The following is a 16,377-nucleotide window of genomic DNA, read 5'->3' as shown; positions in this document are numbered from 1 at the left end:
TGGGCCCCACATGTTGGAAGGAGAGAGCCAGCTCCCACAAGTTATCTTCTGGTCTCCAAACGTGCTGTAGAATGAGCTCATGTGCACACATTCACGCACACACATGTAATAAAAATTTAATGTAGTATTTCTATCTGGCATCCAACTTTAGGACACTAATTCACAAAAAAAGCCGCTTGCCTGTGGCTTTGCAGCCACTGGCATAAGCAGAGTTACCCATGATCGGAGTTACTGCCCAGCTGAGTTTTGGGCTTTCCCTGGACCTCCTTTTTGGGCTGAAAAAAAAAACAATAGATTTGCCACCACCACCCAGCTCAATTTGGAATTCTTTTTTTTTTTTTTTTTTTTTTTTTTGTTTTTAGAGACAGGGTTTCCAGGGTTTCTCTGTAGCTTTGGAAACTGTCCTGGAACTAGCTCTTGTAGACCAGGATGGCCTCGAACTCACAGAGATCCACCTGCCTCTGCCTCCCGAGTGCTGGGATTAAAGGCGTGCGCCACCACCACCCGGCTTCAAATGGGAATTCTTAAAGAGGGGAATTAGTTTAGAGAGAGAGAGAGACAGAGACAGAGACAGAGACAGAGGTTTTTTTCCCCATGTTAAAAAATGGGAAAAACAATTACAGTGGAGAAAGTTAGGTTGCTGTATGTTACACAATGCATGATTTAAAATTGGAACAACTCGAGAGGCAGAGGCAGGCAGGTCTCTGTGAGTTTGAGGCCAGCCTGGTCTATAAAAGCTAGTTCCAGGGCAGGCACCAAAAACTACAGAGAAACCCTGTCTTGAAAATAAAAAAAGAACAAATAAATCAATTTAATGAAGGGATAATCAACTTAACTGGGATAGAAAGACTGTTAATTATCATGTTGCTAATTCTTGGTTTATATCTAAAAAAGTTGGTTGATATGAATGCCAAGATACAGGCCTTAGAAAAACTTATTAAAACAGATCATAGAGCTATTCAAATCCAGAGAGAGGAATTACAACTGCTGAAGACATATATCTCCAAGGCTGTTTAAGTGCTTACCGGAATCCTGTGGCAATGTTAGATTTAAGGAGATTCAAGGAAGTGATAATCTCATATGGCATGCATTCATCACTTGTGAAGCCAATTTTAAACTTGTGATCAGCTCATAATAGAATTATCCCTCAAGACTAGAGAGACTTGGTTACAGCAGTCTTGGAGCCTGGTCCACAGTTACAATGGAGAACCTAGTGGAAAGATGAGGTTAAGACCATTGAACAGTGAAGGAAGGCTAGAGGTATGAAATCTCCCAAGACCTACTTCTTGGAGAGGGAGATTATGCTAATGTAGAAAGGCAATCTATGCCATGCAGCAGCTTTGAAGGCCTGGGACAGAACTGAAGAAGTAGGAAAGAAAATTGAGTCACTTACTAAAGCTAATATAGGGCCCAAAAGAAACCTTCACAGATTTCTTACAAAGATTGACATCAACAGTAAATAGAATGATACCAAATTCAGAAGCTAGACAAGTAATAGTTGAATCTCTGGCTTTTGAAAATGCTAATGTACAATGCAAAAGGGTAATTAGGCCACTAAAGGCAAGATCAACACCCTTGGAAGATTGGATCTGAGATATTCAATATTGAATCTCATGACCATGATGGTACTTGGCTAGGAGAACCAATTTCCAGAGGTTTAAAGAAAAACAGAAGTGTCAAGTGTTTCAATTGTGGTAAACACAGTCACCTAAAATGGGACTGTAAACAGGACATTCCTAGAAACAATCCTTTTCATTTTTTCTTTTTCTTTTTTTAAATGTGCATTGGTGTTCTGCCATGGGTGTCACGTGCCCTAGAACTGGAGTTACAGACAGTTGTGAGCTGCCATGTGGATGCTGGGAATTGAGCCCCGGTCCCTGGAGGAGCCATCTCTCCAGCCCTTCTGTTTTATCTAAGCATAATCCGAGCAGAAAGGCCCTTCCTTCTGAATTAAACAGAAGGTGTGGCAAAGGCAGGCATTGGACTGATGACTGTAGATTAACAAGGGACAATCAAAGTAACTCTGTTGTTGGCCCTTGAGGGGCCTCTCGCATGCCCCATGACAAATTTGGTTCAGTAGCTTCCTGTCATCGTGAAGAAACTCCTTCCTAGAGCAATTAAAGAACTTAATGCCTATTGTAAGAAACCATACTCCTCTGGATGATAGAACAGCTATAGACGAGAGAACAAAAATTCAGGAAAAACCATAAAGCAGATATTTTAACAAATTTCTATAAATGGACAAAGACCAAAATTAAAAATAAATACAACATTGACAGTGTTGTAGATACAGGTGGGGATGTAATGAAAATTGCACCAGAATCTTGGCAACCAAATTGGCCTCCTAAAGAGGCAAATGTTCAGCTTTTAGGGATTGGAATTTCATCTCAAGTAGTAAAACAGAACACAATATGGGTCAAATGTATAGGGACAGAAAGACAGAGAGGAAAAATAAACTATATGTGTCTAACACAGCAATACATTTATGGGGATGTGATTTGTTACAACAATGGAATACTCAGATTAACATTCTCCCAATCTCAGAAACAAGCTATAGATTAACATATGTTTCTGGAGAAAATATCAGAAGGTATTATAAACTATCATAAACCATTCAGATTATACAAATAAGGCCACAACAGCTGCTGATCTTTCAAAGGCATGAACAACCCAACCTTTAAAACAGTTGACAACAAACCTGTATGGATTCAGCAATGACCTTTAACAACAGAGAAACTGCGGGCTTTAGAGCAGCTGGTACAGGAGCAACGAGATGCTCAGCATATTGAAGAATCAGCCAGCCCTTGGAATTCTCTTGTATTTGTTGTTTAAAAATCTGGAAAATGGAGAATGGTGACAGATCTAAGAGCTGTTAGTAAGGTGATTCAGCCAATGGGCTCTCTATAGTCTGGAGTTCTTTGCCTTCTCTATAGCCTAAAGGATAACCTCTTAGAGTTATTGATTTAAAAGACTGTTTCTTCATTATACCTTTACAAGAAAAAGACAGAGAAAAATTTGCTTTCACGGTGCCTACTTATAATAATTCTCAGCCTGTTTAGTATATCAACGGAAGATCCTTCCACAAGGAATGTTAAATAACCCCATTCTGTGCCAATACTTTGTAAGTCAGCCATTGGAAATGATACATAAGTAATTTTCTCAATCTATAGTTTACCATTACATGGATGACATTTTACTAGTTGATTCAAATATTCATACTTTAGAAAGAATGTTTGAGGAACTAAAGGATATTTTGCCTCGTTGGGAATTACAAATTGCTCTGAAAAATACAAAGAGGATATTCTATTAATTATTTAGGCTATAAAATAGCTCTACAAAAAATTAGCCCCCAAAAGGTATAAATTGGGAGAGATCGATTGCAGACTCTTAATGACTTTCAAAGATTTCTAGGAAATATTTCCTATCCATGGCCCACTATTAGGGTAAAAATGATGAGGGGCTGGAGAGATGGCTCAGAGGTTAAGAGCAATGGCTATTCTTCCAGAGGTCCTGAGTTCAATTCCCAGCAACCACAAGGTGGCTCACAACCACCTATAATGAGATCTGGTGCCCTCTTCTGGTGTGCAGGCATACATGTAGGCAGAACATGGTATACATAATAAATAAATCTAAAAAGGAATTTTAAAAAATGATAAGCTGAGTAATTTGTTAAAAACCTTAGATGGTGCCTTCAATTATTTTAAACATTTAACAACAACAACAACAACAACAACAGATAAGGTGGTACAGGTTTGTAATTCCAGCTACTTAGGAAAGTTGAGGTAGAAAGATTAAAATTCAAGGCTGCCTGGGCTGCAGAATACATTCAGAGCCAGCCTGGATAATATAGTGAGACCCTGGAAATGTGTGGTTCAGTATAGGGCATTTGCCTATATTGTTACAGGTCCTAGGTCTAGTCTCTCTCTCTCTCTCTCTCTCTCTCTCTCTCTCTCTCTCTCTCTCTCTCTCTCTCTCTCTCTCTCTCCCTCCCTCCCTCCCTCCCTCCCTCCCTCCCTCTCTCTCTTTCCACTAAATACATAAGTATACAAAAAGTTTTTTTAAAATTTTATTTATTTATTTATTATGTATACAACATTCTGCCTTCATGTGTGCCCGCATGCCAGAAGAGGGCGCCAGATCTTATTACAGATGGTTGTGAGCCACTGTGTGGTTGCTGAGAATTGAACTCAGGACCTCTGGAAGAGCAGCCAGTGCTCTTAACCACTGAGCCATCTCTCCAGCCCCCAAGTGTACAAAATGTTTTAAGTTAGTGTGGTGGTTTGGATAAAAATGGCCCCCATGGGCTCATATATTTCAAAGCTTGGCCATCAGAGTGGAACTGCTTGAAAGGGATTAGGATGTGTGGATTAGGATGTGTCCTTCTTGGAGTAGGTATGGCCCTGTTGGAGTGTGTCCCTAGGGGTGGGCTTTGGGTTTCAAAAGCCCAAGCATGACCTAGTGGCTCTCTCTCTTCCTGCTGCCTGCAGATCCTGAAGTAGAACTCTCAGCTGTCTGCAGCACCATGTCTGCCTGTATGCCACCATGCTCCCACCATGCTCCCACCATGATTATAATGAACTAAACCTCTGAAACTGTAAGCCACCATCTCAGTTTAATGTTTTCCTTCTCTACATGGGAAGTAGGAAAAGACAAGATCTCTTGAGTAAATTGGGAGCATGGGGACCTTGTGGGAGTGTTGAGGGGGGCCCACCATGATGATAATGAACTGAACCTCTGAAACTGTAGGCCACCACCTCAGTTAAATGTTTTTCTTCAGAAGAGTTGCTGTGGTCATTATATCTTTTTGCAGCAATAGAATAGTGACCAAGACAGGAGCTGGTTCCGGTGAGCAGGGTGTTGCTGTGACAGGCCTGAAGACAGAAGCTGGTTCCGGTGAGCAGGGTGTTGCTGTGACAGGCCTGAAGTCATGCTGCGTGTCGGTGGGATGTGGACTTTGGATTAGGAAAGCAGTTGAAGGCATTAGGCAGAGTTTAGTGGGAGCATGGCAAGCAGTGCTCAGGGGATTTGAACTGTTGAGGACCAGTCAAGAAGTTTTCAGAGGGGGAATGAAGCGGAATGTGTCGTGTGAAGAGACGCTTAAAAGAAATCCCACACTAGCTCAGAATTGAGAAATAAACATTTATTTAGGGGTAGACTCACAAATCAGAATCCTCTACTGAAACATAGATCAGAAACCGAATCCCGCAGCCAGAAAAGAGAGACCGATGCATGCGCTACATTGATATATATTCCAACACCCCAGTGGGCAGGTAACCACTGGCTGTAAGACTTCCTACAGCAGTATCAGATGGGGGGAATGCGAATCGAATAATCCTACACTAGCTCTGAATAGGGTATGCTAAGGTTTTTCTTTATTGAAAAGGAACTCACGGGTCACCATGAGGAAACAACAGGAACCAGGAACGGAATCCATCCAGGCGTGGCGAGTGTAGGGGAACAAAAGGGCAGTTCCGCTGGCCTTCTGGTACCCAAAGCCACGCCCACCTGGTCCAGCCTCTCAAAGGCCATGGGCTGAAGGAGGTTCCCCATCACCTCTCCTCTTTGTCTAAATAAGAGAGTTCCAAACCCAATACAAAACTACATACAATAAGAACAGATATCAAGTATAAAAATTAGAATTACAACCAGTATAAACAATATTAAGCAAGAAACATATGCTAAATATTTCAAAATTATTTTATCCTAAGGAGTCTAAATCTTGTATTAGAAATGGGTTGGCCAGGCGGTGGTGGCGCACGCCTTTAATCCCAGCACTCGGAAGGCAGAGGCAGGCGGATCTCTGTGAGTTCGAGGCCAGCCTGGTCTACAAGAGCTAGTTCCAGGACAGGCTTTAAAAAGCTGCAGAGAAACCCTGTCTCAAAAAACAAAACAAAACAAAAAACAAAAACAAAAACAAAACAAAAAAAAAAGCCGGGCGGCGGTGGCGCACGCCTTTAATCCCAGCACTCGGGAGGCAGAAGCAGGCGGATCTCTGTGAGTTCGAGACCAGCCTGGTCTACAAGAGCTAGTTCCAGGACAGGCTCCAAAGCCACAGAGAAACCCTGTCTCGAAAAACCAAAAAAAAAAAAAAAAGAAGAAATGGGTTGGCTAGGGGCTGGAGAGATGGCTCAGAGGTTAAGAGCATTGCCTGCTCTTCCAAAGGTCCTGAGTTCAATTCCCAGCAACCATATGGTGGCTCACAACCATCTGTAATGGGGTCTGGTGCCCTCTTCTGGCCTGCAGACATACATAGAAGAAATGCTGTATACATAATAAATAAATATTTTTTTTAAAAAAAGAAATGGGTTGGCTAAATCATAAGAGGAAAGTAACTATGACTATCTAATCTTTAACCCCATTGAAGGCCTGAGAAGGGAGATAATATCACTTGAGTAAGCAGGAAGTGCAATCAAGCAGCTTCCAAAATATGCAGTAGATGATGGGAGACAACTGGCTACCTGGGCAATCACCCAAAGTCTCATTTGCAACATTGGAGCAACCAGCTTTGTCTAAGGCCTGAGTAACTGACAGACCATTTTCAGAGGCAGGAAGATTTTCAAAACCGTCTTACCCTGTCTTGGTAAGGTGTGGCAGTCCTTTTCCTTGTGTCCTGCTTGTCCTGTCCGGACACAGTGCATTTTGTCAGTGGTTGAGGCATGGGCAGTTCCTTGCCCAAAGGCCTGTTCTGCCAAGAAGGAAACAAGCTCCAAGCACAGTATCTTCAGCGCTCAACATTTTGGGGGAATAAATCAGTGCTGCCAGGAGTAATTGTGCCTCACGTCAATAGAACCCTAAGTTATTTAAATGCCATGTTTTACAGTTTTTTTTTTTTTTTTTTTGGTTTTTCGAGACAGGGTTTCCCTGTTTACAGTTTTTTTGAAGTGGTTGAAGATTGCCTACCTATGCAGAAGTCTGTCACTGGGGGTGGGCTATGGGGTTTCAAAAGCCCAAGCTGGTCCCAGTGTCGTTCTTCCTACTGTCTGTGGATCTGGGTGTAGAATTTCAGCTACTTCTCCAGCACCATGCTTTCCACTACAGTAATAATGGGTTAAACCTCTGAAACTGAACTGTATGAAAGCCGGTAAGCAGTACCCTTCCACGGCCTCTGCATCAGCTCCTGCCTCCAAGTTCATGGCCTGTCTGAGTTCCTGCCCTGACTTCCTTTAATCATAGACTGTTCCCTGGAAGTGTAAGACAAAAATCAACCCTTTCATTCCCAAGTTGCTTTGGTGTAACCCCCGCTTGGTGGGTCAGCTATTCAGGGTCCCCTGAAGGGGCGCTAACCTGCAAGACATGAGCTGGAGAGAGGAAGGAAACCAAGCAAGATTCTATTGTCAAGGTCTCCGTTTATTGGGGTGAAAGTTGCAGCTTATATACCCTTGAATGGGGTGGAGGTAGGGGTAGGCAGGAACTCTGCCGGGGTAACTAAAGGTCATCAGCCAGCACCTGGTGTAAGCCGAAGCATGTGATCCATTAACATTGGAGTAAGGGGCGGTTCAGTTAACAGATGTGATCCATTAGCATTGGAGTAAGTGGCGGGTTAGTTAACAGATAGCTCTCAAGATAGTTGGGATGAGGGGTGGGTTCTCCATAAACATCCTTAGGGCAATGACCTCTGCTATCCCTGTAAGGATGATGGTCCCTGACAAATCTATCCTTAGGAAAATGGTCCCTGACACTTTGGTAATGGTGTTTCAGTGCAGCAATAGCAACCCTAACTAAAACTGTAAGCTTGTTTGTTTCCCAGCTGCCCAGACCCAAATAATCACACAGAAACTATAATGATTACAACACTGTTTGGTCTATTAGCTCAGGCTTCTTATTAACTAACTCTTACATCTTAAGTTAACCCATTTCCACTCAGGAGGCAGAGGCAGGCAGATCTTTGTGAGTTTGAGGCCAACCTGGTCTACAAGAGCTAGTTCCAGGACAGGCTCCAAAGCTACAGACAAACCGTGTCTCAAAAAAAAAAAACAAAAAAATTAATCCACTTCTATTATTCTGTGTATTGCCAGAGGCCGTGGTCTACTGGGAAGGTTCTGAAACATCTTTCTGCTTTGGCAGCTACATGGCATCTCTCTGACTCTGCCTATTCTCTCTATATATTTCTTCCAGCCTGGCTATATTCTGCCAGCATCTTTATTAACCAATGGTAATAAAACATAGTCGGGGGGCTAGAGAGATGGCTCAGTAGTTAAGAACACTGACTGCTCTTCCAAAGAACCTGGGTTCAAGTCCCAGCACCCACATAGTGGCTCACAACTCTCCATAACTGCAGTTCCAGGGGATCTGACACCTTCTTATAGACATACGTGCAGGAAAAATACCAATGTACATAACATACAAATAAATCATTTAAAAAGAGTATGCAATTAGGAGCAGGTACTGCTCTTGCAGAAGATCCAAGTTCAGTTCCCAGCACCCATATCAGGCCGCTCACCATGGCCTACGACTCCATCTCCAAGGGTTCTGATGTCCTTAAATAAATAAATAAATAAATAAAACACAGTCATAGCATACAGAGGGAATGCTTTATTACCATTGGTTAATAAAGAAGCTGTTTTGGCCAATGGTTTAGCAGAGTAAAGCCAGGTGGGAAATCAGAACAGAGATAGAAAGAAAGAGTAGGCGGAGTCAAAGAGATACCATGTAGCTGCTGAAGGAGAAAGGCACCTAGAACCTTTACTGGTAGGTCACAGTCTCATGGTGATACACAGATTAGTAGAAATGTGTTAATTCAAGATGTAAGAGGTAGATAGAAATATGCCTAAGTAACTGGCCAAACAGTGTTGTAATTTTAATATAGTTTCTGTGTGATTATTCAGGTTTATGCGTCCAGGAAATTATGTCTCTGACTACATAAGACGGTTAGATTTGAGGTTGGAGAGATGGCTCAGCAAGTGAAATACCTCCCATGCAAGTGTAAGGACCAGAGCTTGGATTCCCAGCATCCACATCAATTCAGGGCAGGAATGGAGGCCTAACAGTAATTCTAGCTCGCAGCACTCAGGAGGCAGGAACAGGCATCCTGGAGCCAGCTGCCTAGATTGACCTCCTGAGGGGTGAGCTCTTGGTTCAGGCGAGCGTGGGCCTGAGTATAGAAGGGAGCAGCATAGGAAGCAACGTAGACCGCAGTGGAGAAACCGGGACTGTCAGTCACATAGGCCTTGTCCTCAGGGAAGGAAAAGAATGACGCCCAGTCACCTGGAATACCAGAGAGAAAAGTGGTCTATCAACCCGGTGATGTTTTGCTAGTCTAGTAGGAGCCAACCTCCACCCGAATCCCCCTAGTATCTGGGCACTGTTTAAGTCCTGGCCCTGCTGGGAATAGAACACATCCCTGGGAAAGAGGCCATGGTCGTTGCATTCAGCACCCATAAAATCTGCCCTTATGCTCACCACAGCTCCTTCCCAGGGCCCCAGCCCTGAGCTCTGTGTCCTGGCCAATAGAACTCACTTTTATTGTGAAGGTCACGGATCACAAGTTCTACTCTGTGCAAATGAGTAAGGTCAGCCTCGGGAAGGCTGTGGCCCAGTGTCTACACAGATAGCACTGGCCCGAATTTCATCCTTCAGCTCTCAGAGATCACCCCGCGCACCCCCCCCATCCACAGCCCATGCGGCTGGCAGGGTGAGGATCCCCAACACAGCACGGTCAAGGAAAACACACAATGCCAATCCCCATATGCCTGCACACTCAAGTGCACCTGTACACACACACCTACCTGGGCATCAATACAACACGTGTACGGCTTGTTTTCTGTCAGCTTGACACAAGCTTGAGACACGGCTGAGAACAGGGAACCTCAGCTGAACGCCTCCCTAAGAGTGGCCTGTAAGCAAGTCAGGGGCACATTTTCTTGATTGACTGATGTGGGTGGGCCCAGCCCACTGTGGGTGGTACCACGTCTGGCCGGTGGTCCTGGATTCTGCAAAAACACAAGCTGAACAAGCCATGGGAAGCAAGCCAGTAAGCAGCATTCCTCCATGATTTCCACATCAGTTCCTGCCTCCAGGTTCCTGCCTGACTTCTCCGGATGACAGACAAGAAAGAAGCAGCTGGAAGATGGAATTAACCCTTATTGTCCCGTGTTATGCTTGGTCATGGTACTTCATTACAGTGGTAAAAACCTAAGACAATATTCAAAATAATAAATAATAGATTTGGCAATAATTTCTTGGCTATATCATAAAAGCACAGTCAATAAAGAAAATAATAGGAAAATTTTATTTAATAAAAAATTAGTTGGAGCCGGGCGGTGGTGGCGCACGCCTTTAATCCCAGCACTCGGAAGGCAGAGGCAGGAGGATCTCTGTGAGTTCGAGGCCAGCCTGTTCTACAAGAGCTAGTTCCAGGACAGGCTCCAAAGCTACAGAGAAACCCAGTCTCAAAAAAAAATTAAGGGGTATTTTAAAAAAAGGAAAAATTAGGCTTGGTGGTATAAACCTATAATTTCTGCACATGGGAGACTGGAGCAGAATTTGCTGCAAGTTCAATGCCAGTCTCAGCTACACAGCAAGCAGGCCAGGTAGAGCTACATAGTATAACCTGTGTAGCCCTGCTGGTCTGGAACTGTCTCTATAGACTCAGCAGGCCTCAAACTCACAGAGACCTGCCTGTGTCTGTCTTCCAAGTGCTGGGATTAAAGGCATGTGCCTCCACACCCAGCCCTGCTTTATTTTATTTAGTTTTTGATTGTCAGGCACAGTGACACATGCCTTTAATCCTCACCACTTGGGAGGCAGAGGCAGACCCATCTCTATGAGTTCTATAAGACAGAGGGGCTCTGTCTCAAAAATAAAATAAGGTGTGGGTATACGTGGTCTTTGTTTATTTGTGTGGGAGTGGACACACTTCTGGCCTCACAGGGCAGAAGCACAGCGCTCCTGGGGCTGGAGCAGTCCTTGTGAGCCACCCAATGCTAGTGACCGGAACTGAAGAAGGGTCCCTGCAAGTGCTCCAGCCCGCCACCTCTCCAGCCCGCCACACCTCCTTTATGCCGCTCCGCCCTCTTGACGGTAGCTCTGCAGTAGGCTGAAATCAGGAAGTGCTACTTCTCCAAATCTGTTCTCTTTTTCAGATTGTTTTGGCTTTGAGGAGCCCTTTGAGATTCCCTCCCACGGTGCAGACCGTATATCCGATGTGGATGTACAGTCAGTCACTGTGAGCCACCCAAGGTGAGTGCTAGGAGCTGCACCCCAGCTCTCTGTGAGAGCCGGATGGGCTCTTTCTTGACTACTGAGCTACTTCTCCAGTTTCACTACTCAGAATGCAGGGAACTAATGTTGATAAGAAGACCAACACCACCTCTGTATATTCAAAATGTAAGCAGACATTTCTCTAAAGAAGACACATACATGGCCAATAGGCATGGAAAGATGGCTAAGAACATTAGCTTTCAGGGAGACAAAGCCCACTGACAGCCTGCTAGGATGACATTACCAGAAAACAGATGAGAAGATAAGGACGCAGGAGATCTGAACCTCACTGACTGTGAGTGAGACTAGCCACTGAGGTATAAGGCAACTCTTCTGGAAAAAGATGAGCAGCATTGCCAGGTCATGCCTTTAACTCTAGCACTCAGGAGACAGAGGCAGGCTGACCTTTGTGAGTTCGAGACCAGCGTGGTCTACTTAGCTAGTTTCAGTACAGCCAGGGCTACACAGAAAACCCTGTCTTGAAAAGCCATAAATAAATATGAAAAAATAAAATAAAAACATAAGCAGACTTACCACACAGTGCAACGGTTCTGCTTCTGGATGCAGACAAAAACCAGTGGAAAACAGAAACGCAAATATATTTGCATCTCCATCTTTATAATAATACCAATATTCATCACTGGACAAGCAAGCATATGTCAACATGATGGCCCAAGACACATCAGACATCAGATCAGACATTTCGTGGATTTGTGTGAGAGTGTTTCTAGAAGAATCACAGAATCAGTAGACGGAGTGAAAGCGATTAACCAGGGTGGTGGCCCCTGCCTGCACCCAGCACCCAGAAGGAAGAGGAAGGAAGGCACCAAGTCTCAGGCCATTGTGAGTTATGCAGTCAGACTCTAAAAACATCGATAAGTAAGTAAGTAAATAGAAGGCTGGAGAGATGACTCATGGGTAAAGTGCTCACCATGGAAGTGTGAAGACCTGAGTTCGAATCCCCAGAGCCCGTGTGGTAGCAGCAGCACCTGCAATCCCAGACTTAGATGAGAGGCAAAGTCAGGAGAATTTTCAGAAGCTCAGGGACCAGCTATAAATAGCAACAGCTTCAAACAAAAAAGGGACTCTGCTTCAGTGGAGCCAACTGCTAAAATGAACGTCCTCCTGTGTGTCTATATGCAGACGCTCCTCTGTTTATGACTGGTCATGTCCTGATAAACCTGCCTTAAGACAAAACATAAACATGTATTTAATGCTGGTGCTGGGAAATGCTCTCCAGTTAAGAGCTTTTGCTGCTCTTAAAGAGAATTTGGATTGGGCTATAGCACCCACACCAGGAGGCTCAGAGCTGCCTGTAATTCTAGCTTCAGGTGATTGATGGCCTCCTCTGGCCTCCTTGAGAACCTGCATGCATAGAGTGCACATACATACACGCAGGACCACACACATCTATAAAGTAGAAATAATAAAATAATGCATTTGACACAGTCAACATCACAACCTAGCAGTGCAGTCTGCAGGGAATCTGACTTTATCTTTGTGACTCTGATGCCTAGCAATCACAAGGATGTCAAAGTTTGAAGGGTAAGTTAGAACCCAGCATGGGGGTGCGTGCCTGTAATCCAAGCACTATGGAGTTAGAGGCAGATGAGGAGTTGAAGGATAGCCTGAGCTACATAGCAAGGCCCTGTCTCAAAACAAACACAAAAGAGGGGGTGTGAGAGATGACTCAGGGGTTTAGAGCACTTGCTGCTCTCGCTGAGGACCTGGGTTTGATTCCCAGCACCACATGGGGGCTCACAACTGTCTCTACCTCTAGCTCTGAGAGATCCAATGCCTACTTCTCTCCTCCAAGAGCATCAGGTAAACATGCAGTGCACATGCATCCGGGTAGGCAGTCAGGCAAACGCTCACATACATAAGCTTTATTAATAGGACAGTTTTAGTAGATGGATGTGGTGGCACACACCTTTAATCCCAGCACTTGGGAGGCAGAGGCAGGCGGATCTCTGTGAGTTCAAGGCCAGCCTGGTCTACAAAGTGAATTCTGGGACAGACAAAGTTATTACACAGAGAAACCCTGTCTCAAAAAACAAAAACAAAGACAGTTTTATTTATCATGTTTTTTCCTGCATGTGTGTATGTGTATTTGTGCATGCCTATAACCAAGGAGGCCGTGTGTGTATGTGTATTTGTGCATGCCTGTAACCAAGGAGGCCATGTGTGTATGTGTATTTGTGCATGCCTGTAACCAAGGAGGCTGTAAGAAAGCACTAGACGTGGAGTGACGGGCGACTGGGAGCCACTGTGAGAGCACATTAGTTTTCAACATAGCTTTGGGCAAATGCTTAAGCAGAAAGGAGCCATAGTCTTTGTCAAAATATCACAAGAATGGTTTCTAGCCCAATTGCTAACATGATTGTCTCTAAAACCTCTTAGACGGGGCCTCCGCAGTTGGAGTAGCTCTCAGTACTTCTGTCTTTTAAGTCCTCATTAAGTTCTGATGACGGTTTTCAATCACTTTTCCAGTTCAAAGTCCTAAACCTTCATATGCATAAAACCAAACAAAGATATAAATACGTAACACAACTGAGTCTATTATAGTAATACCCAACTCCTGGTACCGAATACCCAATATGATTGAGTCTGTTATAGTAACACCCCACTCCTGGTACTGAATACCCAACACGATTGAGCCTGTTATAGTAACACCCCACACCTGGTTCTGAATACCCAACACGACTGAGCCTGTTATAGTAACACCCCCACTCCTGGTACTGAATACCCAACACGACTGAGCCTGTTATAGTAACACCCCACTCCTGGTACCAACTTCTGTCCTAGTACTTTTCTGTTGCTATCACAAGGCACCATGACCATGGCAACTTATAAAAAAAAGTGTCATAGAGCATGGTGGATTGTGGTACACAACATTAGTTCTAGCACTCCAGAGGCAGAGGCAGGTGGATCTCAATGAGTTCAAGGCCAGCCTGATCTACATAGTAAGTTCTAGGATAGCCAGAACTATGTAGAGAGACTCTGTCTCAAAATAAAAACAAAAAAGAAAGAAAATTCCTTCTCCCAGCCATCATTTCCTGCGTATAAGTCCTCAGGTGGACCTCTTAAATCCCTCTTCCTTCTATAACTGAATGTTAACTGTCTCAATTTTAAAAAATTCCAGATAGGGTTTCTCTGTGTAGCCTTGGATGTCCTGGATCTCACTCTGTAAACCAGGCTGGGCTTGAACTCACAGAGATCCCTTGCCTCTGCCTCCCAAGTACTGGGATTAAAGGCATGCGCCACCACTGCCCAACACTGTCTCGATTCTGTGCTCGTCTTGTGTGAGTAATCACAGCTGCTGAAAGTTCTAGAGTGCATACCAGGAAGACAACATTCCAACCCTGTACCCCTTCTACATCCTTTCCACATCCTTTCCTATGAGAGTCTCTGAGCTTGAGGGGGTGTGCCAAGTGATGAGTCTCTGTAGCAACAGCTGCCCACTACAGAACACACACACAAGCAAACATTACAAAAACATAGCCAGGCGGTAGTGGTACACACCTTTGTTTCCAGTACTTTAGAGGCAGAGCAGACTGATCTCTGTGAGTTTGAGATCATCCTGGTCTATAGAATGAGTTCCAGGACAACCAAACAAAGAAACCCTGTCTTAAAAAACCAAAATTAAATAAATAAAGAGAATTCCTGGGACAAACAAGGTGATTATTGGCCGAGACTAGTATGTCTGTCTGTCTATCTGTCTGTCTTTCTTTCTTTTTTTTCTTTTTTTTTTTTTTGAGACAGGGTTTCATTGTACCTTTGGAGCCTGTCCTGGAACTAGCTCTTGTAGACCAGCCTGGCTTCAAACTCACAGAGATCCACATGCTTCTGCCTCATGAGTGCTGGGATTAAAGGCGTGCGCCACCACCGCCAGGCAACTAGTTTCTAAGGCAAGAGGAATACCATTGGTGAGAGCACTAGTTTTTATCACGGTGTTAAAAAGAAGAAATCAGCAAGGGTGTTGTGGGCAGCACAGGTAGATTTAGTAACACAATACAAGGCCACGTAAGAATTTGCAGAGACCAAATATGGTGAGTTTGAGGCCAGCTGAGGCCAGCCTGAAAGAACAGGGCCACTTTCAGCAGCAATATATTGCATTTCCTTAGCGTTCGGATGGGTTCGGCCACATCTGAGGCATATTGGCCCAGTCTAGGAAGTTTCTGCTTTTTCTCCCTCTTAAATTTTTTTTCCACCAGGTAGTGGTGTCGCATGCCTTTAATCTCAGCACTTGGGAGGCAGAGGCAGGCAGATCTCTGTGAGTTCGAGGCCAGCCTGGTCTACAGAGTAAGTTCCAGGACAGCCAGGGCTACATAGAGAAACCCTGTCTCAAAAAGTTGTTTAATTTTTTTGTGAATGTTTTGCCTGCACATGTCTGTGGACACACGTGCTCCTGGCTTCTGAGGAGTCCAGAAGAGGGTATTAGATCATCTGGAACCGGGTTACAGACAATGAGCTGACACACCAGTGCTGGAGCAAACCCAGGACCTTTGGGAGAGCAGCCAGTGCTTTCAACTATTAAGCCATCTCTCCAGCCCCATCCATGTTTCTGTCTCCCCAGAGCTGGGATTAAAGGCATGTCCTGCCATTTCCTCGGGGTTTGTTTTGTTGAATTTAGACAACAGTTTAAGTCACACTTTGGAATCCTACTCTGATTCATTCCCTGGAAACTGCCAGATTTGAGAAGGACCCAGAGAAAAAGAGAGCTCTGCTCACACTCAGAAGGCCTTTGGGCCCCAAATCATCACAAACCAGGGATGTGCCTCACTGGATGCAATGTGCTGTATCAGGCTCAGGAAGACCCAAAAGGCACAAGTTTCATAGCCGTATAGCCTGAGCTCTACCTGTCTGCGTTGCCTCGATACCTCTTCCTTAACTCCTAGGAGTTTCCTATGACCAACTAATGGAGAAGAAAACCTTAGGATGGGCCGATAGAAAGCAGAAGGGGCCAAAAATGGTCTGCTTGGGTTCTTCAGTCTCAACCAGGGTCAAAAACAGCACTGAGGAAGAAAATGTGTACAACTTCAAGCAACATACTTGGTCATCTACTTGGTGTGGAAGGAGAAAGTGACCTGGACCCCTGAGGAGGGTGGACACTGAAGACGCTAATCAGGGGCCTGGAAGGGCAAGGTTGAGCGAGCACAGGTGTAGTGAAGAGACGAG

The sequence above is a fragment of the Arvicola amphibius genome, chromosome 1, assembly GCF_903992535.2.
Source record: "Arvicola amphibius chromosome 1, mArvAmp1.2, whole genome shotgun sequence".
Classification (NCBI taxonomy): domain Eukaryota; kingdom Metazoa; phylum Chordata; class Mammalia; order Rodentia; family Cricetidae; genus Arvicola; species Arvicola amphibius.
Note: the sequence above shows the minus strand (reverse complement) of the source record.